Below are 22,547 nucleotides of genomic sequence, written 5' to 3'. Positions count from 1 at the left end.
AAAGAGTCAGTCGTAGGATATTCAGTAGGTGCCCCAGTGAGGCACGTGGGTGAGGATCCCCAGCAAGTGACGGGAAACGGAGATACAGCCCATGGGCGTTTGCGTGCAAGGCCAAGATTCACGCAGCAGAAGATTAACAAGAAACAAGAGAAACTGAAAGAGAAAATGTATTAAGGAACTGAGCAGGATGGAGACAGACAGACAAAGAAATGCCATAAAAAGACAGAAATAGAGCTCAGAGAGGTAAAAGGAATAAGGACTTGGGTGCCTGGGTGGTTCAGGCAGTTAAGCATCCAACTCTTGGTTTCAGCTCAGGTCATGATCTCTCAGGTTCATGGGTTCGAGTCCCATGTCAGGCTTTGTGCTGACAGTGTGGAGCCTGCTTGGGACTTTCCCTCTCTCTCTGGCCCTTCCCTGACTCCTCTCTCTCCACCTCTCTCTGAAAATAAATTTTATTTAAAAAAAAAAAAAAAGAAAGAAAGAAAGGATTCAAGGTCATAAATAAGGGAATTTTGTGAATTTAAAACACATACACATATTTTGGCAGCCTAATTCCAATAATTTCATATATAATGTAATGCAGGGACATTACTTAATCTCTCTGAGCATCAACTTATCCATGTATAAATTTAGGGTGGTTATTTTTACCTTTAAATGTTGTTTTGAAAATATCTGATACCTAGCAGATCAGCAAACGTGTCCTCCCTGTCTATCCATCGGCAGCAAGAAAAAGACAGCCATGTGCCCACGAGAGAGCCACAGGGTGAAAGCTGTCCTCCGCTCCAGCAAGACGGGAGAGGGAACGCAAGGGACAGTGGGACAACTGGCTTTGAACAAGGGGGGGACACATTTGTCTCCAATCAGGAGAAAACAGTACACAGGACAGCCACCAACAGGCACGTCCTTCTCAGCCGACCGCCAAGGGGAAGGAGCCTGAGGCCACTCCTATCTGATGACTTGTATTAAACGTTCAGACGGAGGAAGTGTGACCTCCAAGTGAGGGCTGAAGGAGACGGTCATGCCATCTTCAAGGCAGCCAGCTTGGACACAAGGGGACACAGCCGGACGCTAGAACAGGGATAGAAAAAAAGCGAAGTCCTCTCCTGCGGACACCTGTCGCCTGCAACTCCACCCAGCAAAGCAGAGCTAACACAATACCGGGCACGTGGCAACCAGGTGGGCTCAACAGCAAGGCTCGTGCGCTGGTCTCACAGTCCGATCCCAAGGCTACAGTCTTTTTTTTTTTAATGTTTATTTTTGAGAGAAAGAGAGACAGAGACAGAGTGTGAGCAGGGAAGGGGCAGAGAGAGAGGGAGACACGGAATCCGAAGCAGGTTCCAGGCTCCGAGCTGTCGGCACAGAGCCCAAAGCGGGGCTCGAACTCATGAACTGTGAGATCATGAGCTGAGACGCTTAGCTGACTGAGCCACCCAGGCACCCCAGCCGAGGCTACGCTCCTAGCCACACAGAAAGGCTGCCAGTTCCAAGAGGGTCCATCCACGTCTGGGGACGCGCACACACTCCAAAAAGAGAGCGTGAAGCCGCGCCTGTGACACACGCACTTTCTACTCTGGGCTGAATCTTCTGTTTGTAGCAAGTTGGCTTTTTTTCTGAAATGTTTCACAACCTCTCCCACATTGAAAAGTAAGGAGAAAAGATAAAGCTTCTACAAAGCGAGGAGGGGGGTCCGTGGGGGTATGCAGCACAGGAGGGCAGGACACACGATGCACGTAGCGGAGAAACTTTGAATTTGGAAAGTAGGAAGTTTAGCCTCTTCATTTACCAACAGGTGGGACAGTGAGGTCGCCTGGCCCGGAGGCTGCCACACATGGTCCTAAGGAATGCTTCCCAGGGTGGTGGCTCCTGGGACGTCCTGACTAGGAAAGAATGACTGGTTTCCTCCGTCTCACGTGGTGTCACCCTTCAAAGCTGGTGGACACACACCGACCTCAATTTTGTCTCTGCCCAGTGCGAATGTGCACCGTGCACTTTCAGATGGCTTCCAAGGACTTGTTTCTTTCCTTCTGGACCACGTGTTCACTTCCACGTGGAGTCTGGTAGAAGAACTCACAGAAGATACTTCCAAACCTGAGTCCTTAAGAACGACATAACGAATGATACCTTGACACACAGTCTCTACTAAGCGACTCACAAGTGAGTCCATGGGGGAATTTTTGCTCTTTGTTTTCCCAGATTCGGCCCAAGGATCTGGTGGATTACCACACTTTGCTGAAGATAATTTCATTCATGAATTCTATAGTAATTCCCTTCCCTGACTCCCGGGTATCAAGGATTCTGTGACACCAGCCCCTGGGAATGAATCCTCCCCTGAGTGCTAGTAATCATTTATTGGGGAGCAATATCTCCAGGAGCTTATGTCTAGGGTAGAAAGGTGCGGTCAGATAATTCAACTTAGAAGTGCAAATGAATATGCAGAGCCACTCTGGAATAGAGTAGTGTGCTTCCTTTAGGCTGAAGGTACTGGGTAGCAGGTACTAGGTAGTAGAGAAACCTGGCTTTCACTGCCCATGCCATTTAGACGTTTTTGCTACTGGGGGTTGCTGGGTGGCTCAATCAGCTAAGCGTCTGACTTCAGCTCAGGTCATGATCTTGCGGTTCCTTTTTTTTTTTTTTTAATATTTTATTTGTTTCTAGGAGAGAGAGAGAGAGACAGACAGTGTGAGCAGGGGAGGATCAGAGAGAGAGGGAGTCACAGACTGAAACAGGCTCCAGGCTCTGAGCTGGCAGTCAGCACAGAGCCCGACGCGGGGCTCGAACCCACGAACTGCGAGATCATGACCTAAGCGAAAGTCAGATGCTTAACTGACTAAGCCACCCAGGCGCCCCCATGATCGTGCGGCTCCTGAGTTCGAGACCTATGTTGGGCTCTGTGCTGACAGCTTGGAGCCTGGAACCTGCTTGGAATTCGGGGTCTCCCTCTCTTTCTGCCCCTTCCCCACTCACGCACGCTCTCTCTCTCTCTCTCTCTAAAAAAATAAATAAAAATTAGATGTTTTTGCTATTGTTTTCTGGGATTATTTTTTTGCATCTGCTTAACAAAAAAGTTGGGTTTTGACTACTTTGACAATATCCGTAAAAGTTATCTCATGCGTGGGTAGGGTTTTTCTGCCTTTTCTTTTCTTTAGCTCTGCATAATTTATCTTGAAATCAACCTTGCGGAAGCATATTTTAAGCCTCTGAATGAGCTTTAGTTACAAAAAGTGCCCATCAGTCAAAGAGCATTACCGGAGCCATCCTGTCTATTTCAGGGTCTAGAAAAACAAGGCAGGGCTATTTGTTCACAATCCATCACTGCTCATCCCCGCGGCAGGAACTCCAGATAAACAGGACAGACGTTACCTGAGGCTCCTGTTCTACCTCGTCTTGGTCACGTGCCCTCGGCTTCCAGGAGAGCTGGGAGCGCGAGACCGCTGGACAGCGCTCAGGCTCAGGCCACCAATGTGGCTCCATCACACACACACAAATACACGCATACATTTAAAAATATAATAACCATAAACATAATTCTGTATTGGATAAAGAAAATGAGGAGTAGCCTGAGGGGGGATCAGAGAGGCAGAGAGTAAGTTCATTATTACTGGCACGACTGGATCTGGGGGACCCATGGAGCACTGGGGACTCTTTGCCTGCCTATGCATTCGCCTTACCGATACTCTGACCCACATTCCAGCCCAGGGTATGAGGCCTAGAGAAACTCACGCATAAGAACATCAGGACATGGTTAGATGGATGATCCTAACAGGATCGTTCCAATGACAAATAAGGACACCGCCCACGCATCCACTCAGGAAGAAGGGATAACATGGCCATGACGTTGTTCTATACCCGGAATTATATTTTGTAAAAGGAAGGGCCCACATTACAAAACCACACATCACAGGAAAATATGTGTTACATTATTCCACTTATATGAAAGGCCAAATCAGGCAAAACTAAGGAACACTATTAAGGGATACACAAAAATGTGATGAAGCAATCAGTTACAGCAAGGAGGTAAATAACCCAAAAAAACCTAATGGAAGACTACATCACAAAAAGGAAGAGGGGCACCTGGGTGGCTCAGTCTGTTGAGCATCCAACTTCAGCTCAGGTCATGATCTCACGGTTCATGATTTTGAGCCCTGTGTCAGGCTCTGTGCTGACAGCTCAGAGCCTGGAGCCTGTTTCAGATTCTGTGTCTCGCTCTCTGTCTGCTCCTCCCCTGCTCACTCTCTGTCTCTCTCTCTCTCTCTCAAAAATAAATAAACATTAAGAAGGAAGGAAGGAAGGAAAGAAGGAAGGAAGGAAGGAAGGAAGAGAGGAAATAAAAAGGAAGAGGCATGGGGCGCCTGGGTGGCTTAGTCTGTTAAGCGTCCGACTTTCGCTTAGGTCATGATCTCGCGGTTCGTGGGTTCGAGCCCCGCGTCGGGCTCTGTGCTGACTGCCAGCTCAGAGCCTGGAGCCTGTTTCAGAGTTTGTGACTCCCTCTCTCTCTGATCCTCCCCTGCTCATGCTGTCTCTCTCTCTCCTAGAATTAAATAAAACATTAAAAAAATTAAAAAAAAAAAAAAAAAGGAAGAGGCATATATTTGAGGATTGAGGGAACATAAGGATCTTGAGCTGTCGGAGATACATGGCCCATTTTATTATTTTCTTAACCTGCACATATTTGTATGGAATTGTTGAATCACTAAACAGCACACCTGAAACTAATATAACACTGTAAGTTAACTAACTGGAATTAAAATTAAAACCTAATAAACTGTATATACTTTATTTATTCTCTCATGTGCTCAATAGATTTTGATTTAAAAGAAAGAAAAAAAAAACACGAACGGAAGAAAGGATGCTGACGAGCACTGACGAGCAGGGGACTGAGGCAGAAAGCTCTGTAGTCAGAAAGCTCAGGGCTCTACCTGCAATATGCAAACACTGGAGCATCGTTTCCCAAAGTGTATTCCCTGGAACACGGTCCTGGCATGCTTCACAAACGCGTACATAAAGAGCTCCCAGTAAGGAAAGTCAGGAAAACATTGTAATGCTTAGCTCCATCTCAGCTTTTAAAAATTTACAGTGTACATTAAATTAAAGTTTCTGCAAACAGTGCTGTCAGGAAACGTTTTCATTTGGTTCAGCTTGACATTCTACCATCTTATGTGACCAGTCCATTAAGTAGAACTGATCACTATCTCTCCCAAAATCCTGCTTTGGATTCCAAACCATATAAAGTCTACCCTAGCCCAGAAGTAGACAAAAGTACTTTATGAGGAATAAATCAGATCATTCAGGGGAACATTCTAGATGTATCGTCGTTTTGAAGCATTTAGAAAATATCATTGATTGCTTTGAATAAAAAAAAAAAAATGTCATGTTCCATATCTAGGATCCTACCTGCTGCTTACTATGCTACCCAAAAATGCTTAACTTATAAGCTGTGTGTTAAAATCATTTTTTCCACCAGGAAGAACAAACATGAATGTATTTGCAGCAAAGATAATTTATACTAATAAATCTATTCTGAAAAATTAGGGGAGAAACTATAGCCTTCAGTTTCTTACAGGTGACAAACGTTTGAACAATATTCTAGTAGAATAAGACAGAACTTAGACCTCTATCTTCGGACTGCAGGAATATCCCTATTACATTGTCAAATGAAAGAAAAAAAAAGGCAATTTGGCAAAACTTAACATACTCTTACTATTAGATCCAGCAATTGTGGTCCTTGGTATTTACCCAAAGTGGATGAAAACTTAAATCCAAATAAAAACCTATATACATAGATGTTTATAGGGGTTTTACTCATAACTGCCAAAACTTAGAGGTAACCAAGAGGTCCTTCAATACAAGAATGTATAAACTACGGTCCATCCACACAATGGAATATTGTTCAGCACTAAATAGAAATGGGCTAGCAAAGCGTGAAAAGAGAAGTACGAACCTTAAATGCATATTACGAAGTGAAAGAAGCCAAGCTCAAAAGGCCACCTATTGTAGGATTCTACCCACATGACATTTTGGAAAAGGCAAAACTTTAGAGACAGTGAAAACATCAGAGATGACCAGGGATTAGAATCTTGGGGACAGACAAGCAGATGAGGACACACAATATTTTTAGGGCAATGATACTATTCTGTATGATATTACAACAGTGGATATGTGTCATTATATATTTGGTCAAACCCAAGGAATATACAGCGTTAAGAGTGAACCGAAGGTACACTACGGACTTCGGGTGATTACAACCTGTCCCTATGAGTTCCTCACTCGTAACAAATGTACCCTCTGGCACAGGATGCGGACAGCGGGGGAGGCGGGGCCTGCGTGAGGCCAGGTTATATGTGGAATCTCCATGCTTGCCTCTGCGTTTTGCTGGGACCCTAAAGTGCTCTAAGAAAATAATCTGAAAATTTGCAGAATCATGTCAATATGTTAGTTCCATTTCGTAAAAACAAAACAAAGAAAATACTGCTCTCCCTCCCGCTTCCGATAATAATCTGAGCTTACATATGTAAATAAAAATACTGCCTAAGTTCTCATGAACACGAAGGCAAGTGGGTAAAGGGAAAACACTGGGCTGTCTGCACGGCTAACTACCTGGGCGGACACGGGAAGGGGACTGGGCTTCATGCATCCTTTCACTAAATTATTATCACTTATCACAAAAAGCAAATACTATCGCTAAAACTAAAATAATTTTTTTTTAAGTGAAAACACTTCTCCAAAGTTAAATTCAAGAGGCAGAACATCTTCATGGAACTGAGTTGCAGGAACTCTGTCTGGAAGTAAACGTGATCTTGTCCATCGTCTGCAGGGAGCACAGCAGGTAGGGAGTGAAAAATCTTTGACAACCAAGCCAACCAGCTGAAGAGGTCTTTTAAAGTCTATAACTGAGAAGGTCATATGACTGCCATTTATGGGCACAGTATAGACTCAGTAAATTCATCCTTCATTGATAGAAAAAAAGTCTGCACAAATACTCAAAGCATTCATAAAGGACACGAGAGGTTCTGAGTGACTGGGCTTTGGGGAAGCCCCCTAGGAGAAGGCTTAACTCAGGCAGGTGATCGGAAAGCACGCAGGGCCACAGGGAATATGCAGTGAGGGTCCCAGGAGTAAGGGATCTAGTTCTGCAAGTCAGCACATCCTTGAATCGGCGGTCCATAACAGTAAAGCTTTTTTTTTAATGTTTTATTTATTTCTGAGAGACAGAGACAGCGTGAGCAGGGGAGGGTCAGAGAGAGAGGGAGACACAGAATGTGAAACAGGCTCCAGGCTCGGAGCTAGCTGTCAGCACAGAGGCCGATGCGGGGCCCAAAGTCACGAACCGTGAGATCATGACCTGAGCCGAAGGCTGACGCTCAACCGACTGAGCCACCCAGACGCCCCCATAACAGTAAAGCTTTTTACCCTTCAATGGAAACCCATTTTCAAATTCCATCTGGATTCTATCACAGGCTCACATATCCCCTCTAGCATACATAAGTAGGAAATAACTAATAAAAATAAAGTCTCACTTTCTTGAAATGCAGCCAGGCTTGTACATAGCGGCCCCGCGCACGTCTGCTTCTAAAGACATTTCTTACGTGAGTACAAAGGCCAAACTGAGTCTTGAAACAATGTGCTGATCCACAGGGACGCACAACTGGGGACCAGCAGGCAGACTGAGAAATCAGTGGAAGGGGTTAAAGGGTGCGGTTTCCTTCAGGACATTATCCTCCAAGCCACTGAACAGAGTGCCCAGAATCAAAACCACGCACCCACTGGTGATGGGTAGTTTTTAAAAATTCAATGAGATAAGACTGATTTTCAAAAATTGCCAAGATAAAACCCAGTCTTGGATAATTCTGGAATAAAGGCTTACATTCCAAAGCACTGACTTCTTCAAGGAGAAAATCACATCGTATTCTTGAAAGTGAATGTAATTTTGTTGGCAAGTTTCAATCGTTTCAGGTGGCACTAGTTTCCAACCTGGGAGCCACAACTGTTTGCACCGACAGGAAGGGATCTGCAACATTCATGTCCACGTGGAAAAGGCAAAGCAGTCAAGAAAGGGTGAAGGTTCCCGGCCACAGTGTGTATTTCAGGGCACGTGCCGGGGGGAGGATTCTGGGCCCCCAGGGGTGGCTGGGGAGGAGAAGGTCCCCGCCCACCGCTGGCTACACCATCATTCTGTCGCCAACTACATGCGTTACCTTTGAATGTGTTTTTATAGAAATTATGGTGTTTGAACTCTTCTTACGTGACCAATTATGTAATTTCTACTAGGAAATCATTTCTACTAGGGAAAAAAAAATCAATGTATTAAAAATTCAATAATAAAAATGTTAAATGTCAGAGACGAATAGGACAAAAATAAAAGTATCCTCTAAGGGGGACCAGATGCTGGTCAGAGATAAGTCTCCAGGCCCCAGATTCCCAAACTGGGGGAGATAGTTACTCCATGTGCCCCTGTAAAGACAGAAAATGCGACACACAGATGCTGATTTTGCCAAGGCCAGTAAGTGAGCCTCGAGCACCCTGACTGGAGTGTTTCTCCTCTTAAAGCATCTGATACCATCTGGGCCCCGGGTGGCTCAGTCGGCTAAGCGTCTGACTTCGGCTCAGGTCATGATCTCATGATTCGTGGGTTGGAGCCCCGTGTCGGGCTCTGTGCCGACAGCTCAGAGCCTGGAGCCTGCTTCGGATTCTGCGTCTCCCCCTCTCGCTCTGCCCTTCCCCTGCTCACATTCATTCTGCCTCTCTCTCCTTCAAAAATAAACATTAAAAAACAGTTTTTGAGGTATCTGATACCATCTGCCTGCGACCCTAGACTATCAACCCACTGAGTAAATGAAGAGCGATGTCCTGCCCAGCAGAGGTGCTGCACAGACCCCGTCTGTCCAGCAAGGCACGCTCCCCGCTCCTGCGTGTGTACAGGGCGGGCGGCGCCCCGGCCCGGTACTGGGAGGGGCTGGCTGTAATGCATGGGGTCATTACGCCCCGTCACATTCAGAAATCCGCCACAAGCATGTCCGAGCTTTTATGTCACTCTTTTAAAAATTTTTAGGAATGCCTAGGACAAGGCAGCAGAGGGAGAGGATCTGCATTAGGCTTTCAACTTCCTGTACTAAGGAATCCTCCGGGAAGAAAACAAAGAGAGAGACCAGCAGAGGTCATCCTGCTCCCAAGCTGAACCAGCCTCTCTCCTGCGGGGAGGGGCAGAGCAAAGAGCTCTCAGGGCCCCTCAGGGTCTAAGGCTTGTGCCATTAGCATCTGGAGGTACCCTGTGACAAATGCAGAATTAAGGGCCAAGGAGCAGGGATGGAAGGGAAAAGCAGCACCCCAACGTGGCTCCTGGAAGGTAGGTTTGCAAGTCTAGCTTCCTGAGCTCAACTGGAGACTCATTTCCTGGTAATCCCAGAAAGTCCCCTCCGGACTGTATTAGCAGACAATTGCACACGTCCCTCCCTCCTTCGGAATAAATTCGCAGGCACAGGTCCCTTTACGGCGGCTTTAATGCCTCCTGTCACCTCCTTGGTGCTCCACGGCGTCTGTGGGAGTCGTTTGCAGCAGCGAGCAGGGGCCGTTCTTCCCGGGATGAGCGATGGGGCTGCGTTATGGGCGCTGGCGGTGCCCGCGGCGCGTGTCGGTGGCAGCCGAATGGAGTCTTTACAGTAGTTTCTATAGGTAATGGGACAATAACCACCGAATTTAAGACTTCATAAAAAATTTCATTCTCACTGTGAGGGATCCAAGAAGCGGAGATAGAAATCTCTCTCTCTCTCTTTCTCTTCCTGATTGAAAACATAATAATAATAAGCCTGGCACAGCACGGTAATGCGTCGGAGCGATTCCAGGGCGGGAATGACGACTTCCACCGGCCACGCCGCAGCCAAGCTTGGATCTGCTAAGCCAAGTCCCCTTGTCCTTGGAAGACAGTAGAGCAGGCGCGGAAACCCTGAGGCCCTACTAGGTAGCAAACTAAAGTGAAAATGACAAGTCTCGGAAGTGGGCCCGGGCTAAAGTCAGCTGCACAGAAGTTCTGCATCGCTGGGAGCACAAGCGAACAGAAAGAGGGGCGCCAGGGGGGCTCAGTCGGTTGGGCATCTGTCTTTGGCTCAGGTCATGATCTCAGGGCTCATGGGTTCGAGCCCCGTGTCAGGCTCTGTGCTGACAGCTCAGAGCCTGGAGCTTGCTTCGGATTCTGTGTCTCCCTCTCTCCCTGACCCCTTCCCCACTTGCTCGGTCTCTCTCTGTCTCTCAAAACTGGATAAACATTAAAAAACAATTCTTTTTAAAAAGGGAACTGAAGGAGGCGACCACAGCCGTTCATGAGTGCCACTGCGATCCCTGGGTCTCCAGGACGTCCTTTCAGGAAATTCTATGTATAAGACTTAATCGCCCCAGTTGTGGGGCATATTTATTTTTACAACTTATTTGATGGAGCACTTACTGGTGTGAATCACTTGCATTTATATGACTTTTGCATTTTCCCAATCCATCATTTTAAAATGAAAGGCAGCTCTGACCAAGGGAAAAAGGCAGAATGGATGTGCTGAGCCCTGTGAAGCCCACTGTCCACTGGCGCACCCCCTCACACCAGCAGTCCTGACAGGGGGTGACGCCCACCTTCACCTTCGGGTCCATCAGGAGACAAAGGTGGCATGGGGTCCACTCGATCCCAAGCTGTGCTCTCCTCAAACCTTCAACTTGCTGTTGCTGCTTTCTCCAACCCTCATAAAATGTTTAAGTGAGATCTTCCCATGCAAAATGACCTTGGGTTTTGTTTTCTTATATGAAAATCCAATCAAGCCCAAACATACAAACAAATGTGTGCACACACGCACAAAGGCGTCTGCTTATTCTTAAACTCCAGAGGCAAGTTCACCCTTCTCCTAACTTCTCTGCGATAAGCATCCTGACTCATCGGTTCTCAAAGCTGCCACACGTTGTTGGCTGAAGCAAAGTATAAAACCAAAGACTTGCCTCTGGATATTCAAGGGAATTTCAGTACTTCCAAGAGTTACACAGCGAGAAGATAAATTCTAAAATACTTCTTTCAGTTAAACACACTTGAGAGAAATTAAGGTAGGCTAGGCTTCTCGCTGCCGGGTAAACACAAGGCCATTGCCAAAGAGAGATTATATTACGACTGCTTGGCAAATCAGAGCACAATGCACAAGGAACTGATTTTAATTAATAAATGAGCTCCACAGTCCTAATGACAGGCAACACAAAAATGTTGCTATAGAAAACTAAATTAAAAGTATCTTATGTCCCCAGAGAATGTGCAGAGTACTAGCAGATGATACGGTATGGACAGAAAATTCAAGTGGGTTGTAACACACCATGTCACATTTCTGGCGTGCTGAAAAAAGTACAGGTCACGGAATCTTCGCTCCCTAATGATCTTCAGTCTGAAGAATTAAATAGAACATTAATAATGATATTTGACCGATTATCAATCCTTTTGTGAAAAGTTCATATTAAGCTAATAATCATTTTTCACTTGAGTACAAAGAAGTTACAGAAACTTCACTGTTTATCTCTATCGTTTGGAAGTGATCAAGATAAACAAACAACAAGACATCAATCACCAGAAAAGCTCCAGTATGAAAAGCCTACAGCAAAGATACTCCGTTTAGCTTCACAAAGCACTTAAATAAATCACCCAGAGATGAAAATCCAATATTAACTGTCCCATATTGTCTTGTCTTGACTTACATAGTGTTTTCTCGGGGGGGAAGTACAGAATGGCAAAGACCCCCCAACATACACGGCTTTCCCTCTGAAGAGATGACTGCATTTTTAGTTCCGGTAACTACAGTATTCTCATAACTGGCAAAGCAAAATTCTTCTGGCAAAGATGTTGCCATTCCCAGTCTTAGTTTTTTGTATTTTTTTCCCATTTTTCCAAGGATGTCAATCTTGAGGCACACAGTTATTGTTACTCAAATCCAGACACACAACTCCATCGCCATACCCCTCACCACAAGTAATCCTTGACAGAATACACTGATTTAATTCTGCCCAAATTTCAACTGAGGCAGGTTTCCTAGAATCTAGCATATAGGAGAAGCAAAAGAAAAACAGAAAGACAAACATTCTCTCTGTTTCCTATGATGAAGCAAATCCTTTTGAATTTATCCTTAAAATTGGGATCTATATATGGCATCAAAATTCTTCAGAAGGACTTCTGCTATAAACCTGGGACCAGCAAACTACAGCATGGGGCAAATCTGGCCCACTCGTTGGTTTTACGAATAAAGTTTTATTGGGACTCAGTCGAGTTCACTGTTTACCTATTTTCTAGGGCTGTTTCCTGCTTCACTGCAGAGAGGGGTTTTCACAACAGAGATTGTGTGACCTATAAAGTTGACAGTATCTATCATGTAACTCTCTAAGAAAAACTTTACATCCACTGCTTATAAACTATTCCTCCCACCAATAATTAGGAAGTAAAGTCAGTTGCCTATAAAGGCCATCCCAAAATGTGACACTTGTCCATGTTCTCAATGCGTACAAGAACGAATGCTATTCTGTTTTCCTGGAAAAGGAGATGGTAATTGCAGGTCTCACAAAAGACCTGTAATGGAATGACATAGGTTCATTCAGGCACCTATGTTTTAATTCAAGTTAAAAACAAACAAGGCCAAATATACGTCTATATTTTGCACCACTGGAAGTGGACTTGTCATCTGGTACTTCCGGTGACTATTCTTAATCCTCCACGACTTCTCAGTAGTGGCGTTTATGAAACATTCCCAGCTTTTGTGGCCGCATTTGTTGACCACCCCCTGCTTCTTTCCCCATCTGACAAATGGTGGTGATAATGGCACTTAGATCTACGGAGATGTAGGACCATTAAGGCGCTAATTCATGTAAAAACTCTAGAACCATGACCAGCATAGAAGAACAAACTGGCATAAACTGACTTAGCTCAATGAAACTAGAGATTGAGGGTGGTAGTGTTTTTTCTCTTTTTCCACGAAGGTCCAGAGTGTATTAAGAGTTATAAAGAAAGAATGGTACCCAAATATTGTTCAAGTCTGTATTCGGAACTTGAACAACACAGGGATGGGGGTAGCGATGTCCATGCAGAGGAAAGTTTGCATGAGACTCATGACCCCTCAAACACATAACTATGAATGGCCTACTGGTGACTGGAAGCCTTACCAATAACATAAACAGTCAATTAACACATATTTTGTATGTTATATGTATTAACTTCTGTATTCTTACAATAAAGTAAGCTAGAGAAAAGAAAATGTTATTATGAAAATCAGAAGAAAGAGAACATATATTTATAGCATTTTATTTATCAAAAAAACAAACCACCCACACATAAATGGACCCATGCAGTTCAAACCCACATTGTCTATTAGAGAGAGTGCAGTGTTTGCTACTGTAAAACTGGGAATAAACAGAGTCAAACTGGACACAATCTAAAGGCATACTAAGCAGAGCACATGAGTAAATTTTTGAAAAGAGGTTTTGGCTAGGAATCTTCCACGAGCCTTTCGCACAACCTACATAACCAGCCCTTCGGTTTATGGATCAGGTGAATGTTCCTTGTGTTAGTACCTCATAACATTGCTCAGCAGATGAAAATAAGAGAAAAATGTGTAAGGTGCTGAGCACAGTGCCTGGCTCTTTGGGAGATACACTGGCTCCTTTCTTTTTGGGGCTCTGGCTTCTACTGAGAAAATGCCACCCAAGATGTTAGTAGCAGACTTTAGCAAACAGAGAGAGAGCCCACGTCCCGCTCTGGCAGCCCTCATCATGCCCAGACCGTCTCACTCATGGGACGTGCGCAGAGATCCACACAATTTCAGAAACTGCTAGTACAAGAGTACTCGGTAGATTGCACTGGACAAAAGAGATGCAATTCTATAAAGTCGCGTGTTAAGTAATTTTTGACAAACAATCCTTGTAAGTGCATGGGAGGCAGAGATCATTTGAAGGAAGCCTTATTCCCAATAAGCATTTGTTAAAGGAACACCTTACAGCTAAACTGTTGCTAAGCCATACTTTCATACATACAAGGGGTTTGTTTAAAGTGAGTTATACCCGTGAATGCATAACTTTAAAAATATTGATTCTGTTTTGTATGCAAATGTAAAGATTATGCATGCTTGTCAAGAAATAAAGAATAGGCAAGGCTACCGGAGATCTTTGCATTTTACATGGTACATAGATATTATTTCTGCTTTAGCACGGCTTATTTAAATTTCATGGCAACATCAGCCACGTTTCAACACTTGTCATACGCCTCACACCTTAAGCTGATTTCGCTTCAGCAATGTTTTAAAATGTCCTTTAAGAACTAACAAAGTATGCACTTCCATCAGAAAAGGAAGAATTCAATACCATACTCTGCACATGCCTAAGGTACAAAAGGAAACCATTTCTTGGGAAAGCCACCTGCGCGACGGTGTGGGCGTCTGTCCCCATCCACCTACGCAACCAGGAGGGGGTACCCTATTTTCTTATGAAAGGCTGTCCAAAATTTCAAATGGCATTCTATCCATTTGCCTACAACAATGGAGCCTGAACATGGCATTTCCGGGGCTGAGCCACAGAGCCTGAACCAGACATCTGGACCCTCGTTTCTGGTCCTTTCTGGGGTCAGAGCAGAGAAAGCTCCAGAAGTGAAAATGTTCCTTAACACCCAGGGACCAAAAAGGAAAGAGCCAATAACTTATGAAACTGCAGGTGAAGCTGTTGGCTCTTTACTATTTTCATGGTGTGAATGAATCACAAGTCTTATTTGAAGGGACTCGGAAGTATCATCAGCAATTTCATGTGACAATATTTACTTTGCTGGGAAAGGGGGAAAAGAGGTACTATTAAAATGAATTTCTTCATTTTCATACTTGGATTTGGTGAACAAAATAAATCATCAATACATTTCATTTTCTACTAGAACTTGAGGGCCCAACGCTCATAGCCCGAGACATCCTAATAAAGGGGTGTTTTACATGTGCTCATGCTGATCAAATGGGGTAAAGTAACCCACATTCAAACAAGCAGGAAGATCCCACGCCCAAGATGGACCACGAGGGGACAAATCACACGCAATGATGACATGTGGAACTGCAGCCAAAACCAGCCATGTCGGGCCTCAACTGTCACAGTCTCTTGCACCCTCACTTAACAGCTTAACCCCCAGTGAGCATTTTTATGATTTACCAAATTCTGTTTGGGGTTCACCCACAAAGTGAATTAAGATTTCCTTTAAATTTTACATAGAGTAATGGATTTTCCTGCTAATGTTCTTTCATCTTATTGGTGACAATCTCCAAATTCACATCTCAAGGTTATTTTTCTTAAAAAATACACTGATTTCCAAGTTTCTGCTTTTAACAAAAGAGTCAACCAGTGAACACAGTGGGAAAAACTCTACCTGACCTTCCTCCCTCTCTTAAATGAACTGATTGTTCTGGGATATCGAGATCCTTCCCTCTTCCGACTTTGGGAGCCCTGTGGGCTGCTAGGAGGGCTCCTTCCAGGAAGGGGCGAGAAGCTGCCATGGAGCTGTGATCACTGGGATGCAGAGAGCAGAGAAAACAGTGATATCTGCACTGTGTCTACATATCTAACCACGCAAACACTGGCCAGTGAGCACTGGACTTCTGTTTAGGAAAGACTATTGTTGGGGGCGCCCGGCTAGCTCAGCCAGTAGAGCATGAGGCTCTTAAGAAAGACTATTGAGCGGGGCCACCTCAGCAGCTCAGTTGGTTCAGCATCTGATTCTTGATTCTGGCCTGGAATCAAGACTGAGATCTTGACGACCTATAATCAAGTCCTGAGATCATGAATGATCTCACAGTATGTGAGATGGAGCCCTACGTCGGGCTCTCACTGACACTGAGGAGCCTGCTTGGGATTCTCTCTCTCCGCCTGTTCTCTGCTCTCTCTCCCTCTCAAAATAAACAAATATACTTTAAAAATTCTATCTCAAAAATAACATAAAAAATTTCCCCTTAAAAAAAACGACTACGGAGCAACATTTAAATGTCTTGCTTTTCTTGAAATCCCAAAGAAAATGAAAATTGTGTAAGAAATGTGTTAAAATATGTTTTTGATGACTGCTTTCACATCAGTTGAAGGGACACCAGCATTAATGAAAGGCAAGCCAGAAGTGAGTGGCTAAAGCAGTGCGTACATTTAGAGCTCAACAAAGCTCCAGAATGTGCCAAACCACAAATTAGGCAAAAAGGAAACGGGAGACCCGCGACTGTACAGTGCAGTGGAACTGAAGAGATGACCTATTTAGTTCTCCACGGATTCAACGCGATGAAAAAAAAGAAATGTCTATAAAAAAAAGATGGAACTGAAAACCTGTGTATGACCTTAGAGGTCATCAAACAAACAAAAGAGATTCTTTTAAAACTCTACATTCTTCCCATTCAGAACTGGCATTTCAAAACAAAATGCCCAGGGCTCCTGGGTGGCTCAGTTAGTTAAGCATCCGACTTTGGCTCAGGTCAAGATCTCACGGTCTGTGGGTTCAAGCCCCATGTCAGGCTCTGTGCTGACAGCTCAGAGCCTGGAGCCTGCTTCGGATTCTGTGCCTCACTCTTTCCCTGTCCCTCCCCGACTCAGGCTCTGTCTCTGTCTCTATCTCTGTCTGTCTCTCTCGCTCTCAAAAATAAATACACACTAAAAAATTCAAAAACACAATGCCTGCTTTCCAATGTACAGCAGTAGCTTGCTACCACAAGCACAATCCACACTAGTGAGCAACGCATCTCAAGTCTGGTGATGAGAGCACCAATGGGTTGTTTAGGAAAAACAAAAAACCACAGTAATACTGTGTCACTACCACTGGCACCGAAAGGATCTGGAGAGGTTTTCTGTGGTATACATGGGCTATATATATTGTGTTGGACGTCAATAGCTGCTCTTCAGTGAAGAAAAAAGGTGTGAGGATACTGAAATTACACTGCACAAGTATAAGGTGCTATCCAAACGTGATATGACTTCGGTACATTGCTGTCCTGGGGACCGTTTTGACTTCAAAGCATAACTGATGCAGAGAGGGTGCCCGGGTGGCTCAGTTGGTTAAGGGTCTGACTCTTGCTTTTGGCTCAGGTCATGACCTCACAGTTTGTGGGATCCACTGCTGCATCAGGCTCCATGGTGGCAGCGTGGAGCCTGCTTGAGAGTCTCTCTCTCTTTCTACCCCTCCCCCTCCCTCAAAATAAATCAATGCACCTAAAAATAAAAGTACAAGCAATGCAGTGATGAGGTGTGGCTAGCAAAGGCAAAAAAGCACGTGCTCAGAGACATTGCTCAATCAGCCCGGACGCAGTATCTGCTCTATGAGACGCTCGTGTTGGCAGTTAACACGTCTGGTCAGGATCCGTCCCATGAGAGAGCCCTGCTGACACAATGGGCGCCGGAAGGGCCCACTCTGGACACAGGTACAAGGTGCTGCTTAGGGCCGGGTAAGTACCAGGAGAGGATACCGGACAATGACATTCTTCACTGGGGCCAGGACGTCTGAAGAGCAGACGATAATTCAGAGTAACACTAAATTATGTAACATGGGTTCTCAGGCAACGCTCAAGTTCATACCAGAATAATAAACCTGAGCGGGCAGTGACTGAGGCCTCCAGTAGAATTGGATTTCAATCTAGGCTTCATCCCTTGTACCTACACCACTTTGGAGAAACTGCTCATAGCTTCTGTTCTTTACCTGTGCAAACAACGTAAGGGTATCTGGTCGTGGCGGTCCTGTGAGGAGAAAAGGAGACAGGCCCTGTGCGGCGTCCCTGGAGCCTTGGGATCTACAACCACAGTGGCCTGTCACTACCATCAAATGGGTTTTGTGAAGGACAGGAGTGGAATAAGGAGGGTCCCCCTTTCTTCTTTCCCTGCCCCCATCCACAGTCAGTGCGTGAAAGCTCAGGTGGGGACAGAGGGTAAACAAAGAAACACTGTACCCGGCAGCCCCCGGCCCCCCGTGCGTGTGTGTGGGACCTGAGGCCTCCCCACGGTGCCCATGGGAACTGGCCGAGGCCCTGCGTGCACCGGGGCAGACGGCCCGTGGAAGGGCCATCAACTGTCGTGACACCGGCAAAGTAGATTAGCAGAGCAGACACTGAAATCTGAAAGCAATTTTTATCCCTTCTTGACCTAATTCTGGCCCAAGGTATCATTCTAGAGCCTGGCTCATTACCTGCTCTATGAGGGGGTGCCTTTGGCACCCTCAAAGAGATGCCAGTGTTACCGGAAGGATTCAGAAAAGCCCCTTAACCATCTACTCACACAGGGGAGGAGCCTGGCTCCCCAGTGGGTCAGACGAGGACAACGCAAGCCCCCCTCACGGGCCCTATCACCCCCACTGACCACAGTCTGCCAAATCCAGGCTATGTGCTTGTTACCACACAGAGCCCATCACAGTCTATGTGCTGATTTTCTCGGCCTATCCACCCAAAGGCAAGGAGGGCAGGAACTGACTGAGGGGTGGCAAAAGCCTTTGGATTTGATCAGAGTCCTAAAAATGAGGGCCGTTAGGCTAGAAAGAAGGGAGCCAGCCAGAAGCACATGCCTTCTCTTCATTATCTCTAAATGCCACTGCCTCTGTTGTACCGTGTGTTAAAGGAAATCTACAGCCACCTTTGTTCCCTTGAAAAATAGAACCATTCCATTTCCTACAGATAAATTAGATTCACAATGACGCATAATAGAAAACCAGGGATTTCGACTAATCTGTGTGATGTTCAGTTGTTCCAAACCAAATTGTATTCCAGGCCAACAAACCATCTCTAGTCGCTCATCATGGAAGGAAAAGAAATTCGGGGTGGGGAGGGTCCCCGGAGCACGGACCGGCACTTGAGAGACTCGGCTCTCTTCCCACCAGGAGGAAACACTGCTTTGTCGCTGGGACAATGGAGAGGCCGTGCGCCTGGGGCTTTACGCAGAGGGAGACCGTTGCTCAGAAAAGTCAGTCCAGAAAGCAGAGCGTAAATGTGTGAGCAGAATATGACAAAGGGAATGATTCAGAAGGGCTATCTCTCAAGTCTTCCAGGCAAAAGAGATCTGGCTGGGGGCCCTTTGAGCACGATGTCTTGTTCTTGAAAGAGAAAAGCAAAGCACCCTGATGGTACTGATCTCTCCCCTCCAAGTTCAGGCCACCCTGAGTGACCTCTCATCTGCTGGGGTTGAGTGCAGTGGTCTGTCACTACAGCTTCTGAACTGAAGGACGCGACCCGCCGTCACAGACCTGGGCTCACCCGACAGTCACTTAGAACATTAAAGGGCGAGGTAGGAAAATCATTTCCAAAGCGAACTCCATCACAGTTGCATCCGAGAGTCAGGCAGGTGCTCCGTCCCAGCCTCCCAGAAAAGAAGTTCCCACCCAGAGTTAAGCAAGGGTCCTCAACTAAAACAGCAATACATTTGCGGACACCTCTTTTCTCTCACCTCGGCTTTTGGTGAGAAAGTGGCTTCCGCAATCTTATGGATCGGCAATAAATCTAATAAACTTCACTGACTGGTAATCCAGTTCATTTAAAGGGGTAGATTATGGGGGAGCACGTGTGTAGATGCTGCAAGACAATGCTTATACCCAGACAGAAAGGATGCCTACTTAAAAAAAAAACCACACACACACACAATTAATTTTCCCATATGTATAAAGTAGACAACCACCTACGTCTATATACAAACAACACAGCACACAGAAGGGAGTATGGCCCAGGGCAAAGGTAACCACCAGTCTACTGTTTTATTTGTTTGTATCCTGGGACTTCATTTCAATGGAATCCTAGGACACAGACTCTTATCTCTGGTTTCTTCTGCATCATGTTTGTGAAGGTCACTGGGGTTGCGGCACCCATCCGCCACTGGTGCTTTCCCTTGCTGTATGGTACTCCACTGGATAGGTAACCCAGAAATGGTTATCCATCCTTTGTTGACCCGTGCTTGACTCGTCTCCAGTTTGGAACTGGGTGGGCAAAACTGTGCCAAACATCCTAGTACATCTCCGATTTGTATATTCTTGTCTTTTTTTTTTTTTTTTTTACATTTATTCATTTTTGAGTGGGGGCGCATGACTTGGGGAGAGGCACAGAGAGAAAGGGAGACACAGAATCTGAAACAGGTTCCAGGCTCCAAGCTGTCAGCACTGAGCCCGACATGAAGCTTGAACTCACAAATCGTGAGATCATGACGTGAGCTGAAGTCAGATGCCCAAGCTACTGAGCCTCCCACGCACCCCTGTATATTCTTGTCTTTGTTAACGTGGAAATTGAGACTTCATCACCTACTCGACGGCAGGCCTGGAATCCGGGAGTTCTCCGCACGACAGCTGCACATTGACAAGAAGAAGGCTAAAGAAGAGAGACTCGGCTATTTTCTTAGTCGTCTATCTTGTACCTTCTGGTCTCTTTATTTTCCAGATCCTTCTGCTTTCAGGAAATCCCACTTTAAAAGAAGCTATTTTTCCCTTTGCAAGTCAATCTTTCTCAGCAAAAATCTGAAGGGAAATGCAAGAAGCCAATTTTACCCTAATTGATTCATAAAGTGAATCCAGTCTCTCCCAACTTTAGTTCTTTTTCTACAAGAAGTGAACATAACAACTCATTCTAGACCCTAAAACACACAGATGTCTCGTCCATAAAAACTAACAAGAGTCGGGGTATGGACGTTGCCAAATGGTTCCTGGTCTCCCTAGCCGGCCCCTGGCATAGTGATCGTTTTAAAGATTAGAACACGATGACCCATTAACCGCACCGGTATAGAATCTCCACATAGGCAAGGGTGTGGCGAAGCTAGCTTTCATCAGTATTTACATTTGTGATGTGAGGGTTTGCAATTAAGGAATTCGGTAGACAGACAGACTGGTTTCAAAAAAGAGGATGGTACCGGTGATCTGAAAAACTGAAACACTATTAATCTCCTCGACAATTGAGCTCCTAAAGTTAGTCCTGATGACACTAAGAAGTTCATTAAACTCTCTTCCTCATAGAAGTGGGTTTTCTAACCTACCAATTACAGTTTTCCATTTTCTTCCTAGAATTACACACCATGTGCATCTCAAATAACACCGTCCCCGGAGCCTTCCTCCTGCCGGCTCACACTGCCCCCCATGGTTCCGTTCCAGCCTCCTGTGTGTGCGTTCATGTTTATCTGTTTTCACTCATGGCCCCTAAAACTTTAGCTGTCCGTTACCACCAGCACAATTTCAGTATTTCAGGTAGTTTTATTTACAGTGACATGTTTAAGAGATGGAAGGCAGATTTCGATTTTATGGATTAGCAATAAAGCAAGATTTACTGAAAGCAACCCTGATCACTGGGAGAAAAATACTGGGCCTGCCGTAGTCATAGCGCGTCCCCAGGGGAATTACACTGGCATGATCCATGGCAATGATCCTTCCCACCTGGCATCGAATGTCCCCCAAGCCCTACGCGTCCCAACATCAGGTCCCTCCCAGGCAGCACAAGGGGTTACAGGTCTCCGGGCCGTTCATGCTGCTAGCACATGTCTCCGGCCAGCTCTCACCAGCACTGGGGGCCGGCCAGGCAAGTAAACAGGCTGAAAACGAAACTCGGGGATCTGGAGTAAGAAAAGACGATAAAAGGAGTGAGTGGGCAGAGTTTGGAGTCACATGTCCAGGACTCACTTCCTGGGTACGCCCAGATGCCAAAGGGCTGGAGACCTGTGTCCCAGAGGAGGCCGCGAGGTGAGGAGGGAAAGGGGGGTTTCAAGTTGTCTTTCTTCTGGGATGCTGGACGCCGTGCCCGAAGCACCACATACAGACAAATAAAGCACTTCATATGAAGCAGTCAATAAAGAACAGATGCCACGTGAAGCATGATGGTAGGCTCAGTTCAGCTCAGTGAACAAGGAACTAGTAGTGGCTGCGTCCCAGGGACACGGCTGGTGCCGAGGCAGGGACTCGGGATAGGCGGCCAGAGGTGTGCAGACCTGCAGACGCATGGGAAGAGGCGGCCAAGGTCCCCTCCCCTCCTGTCCGCGGGGCTCATCCCCTGGAGCATGGCGCTGCCCTCGGACCCACCATCTGTCCGCCCTTTCTTGGGAAATATTCGCTCTAATGAGTGTGGCCGCTCTCAAGTACCTTCAGGAAGAATGAACTTCAAGCCCCAAGCCTGTGAAAATGTGGGGAGCCAGGAGACCTGAGGCCAGCCGGCTTCTTGGTGCCAGGTCCTGGGACTGCCAGGAATCAGCTCAGAAGACCCTCCACCCGCCCCATGGGTGGATTGGGTGGGTTTGCTGAAGGGGGAAGGGGCGGTGTGAGGCTCCTGGTCCATCCCGATGGCTTCCTCCCCAAGCGAGCTCAACTGTGCCCTGAAACAAAAGCAACACGTATACCCTGTGGTGTCTGCAGGCCGGTGGCGTGTGTGTCAGGGAGGGCGGGGGGTTTCGATCAGGAGCGGCCCTGGCGCCAGCTCTGGAGTGTTCCTAGTGTCAGCGGGCAACAGACCCAGAGGGCACCCCCCTTCTGTCCTCAGCACTCACAGCTGGCCTGCTGTCAGCCTCCACTTAGAGAGGCTGACCCTGGGTTGGACTCCTCCGGGAAGCATGCCCCTGAC

The 22,547-nt window shown here is 46.1% G+C and overlaps 1 protein-coding gene across 2 annotated transcripts in view; it reads right to left on the bottom strand.

Annotated features, from left to right (window-relative positions):
• The window catches only part of DOCK1 (dedicator of cytokinesis 1), a 513,605-nt gene that overhangs the window by 219,063 nt on the left and 271,995 nt on the right, over window positions 1-22,547 (bottom strand). The window lies entirely within an intron of this gene.

This window comes from Hyaena hyaena, unplaced genomic scaffold (assembly GCF_003009895.1).
Source record: "Hyaena hyaena isolate Hyena2069 unplaced genomic scaffold, ASM300989v1 scaffold_380, whole genome shotgun sequence".
Lineage (NCBI taxonomy): Eukaryota > Metazoa > Chordata > Mammalia > Carnivora > Hyaenidae > Hyaena > Hyaena hyaena.
Note: the sequence above shows the minus strand (reverse complement) of the source record. Positions and strands in the feature narration are given on the sequence as shown.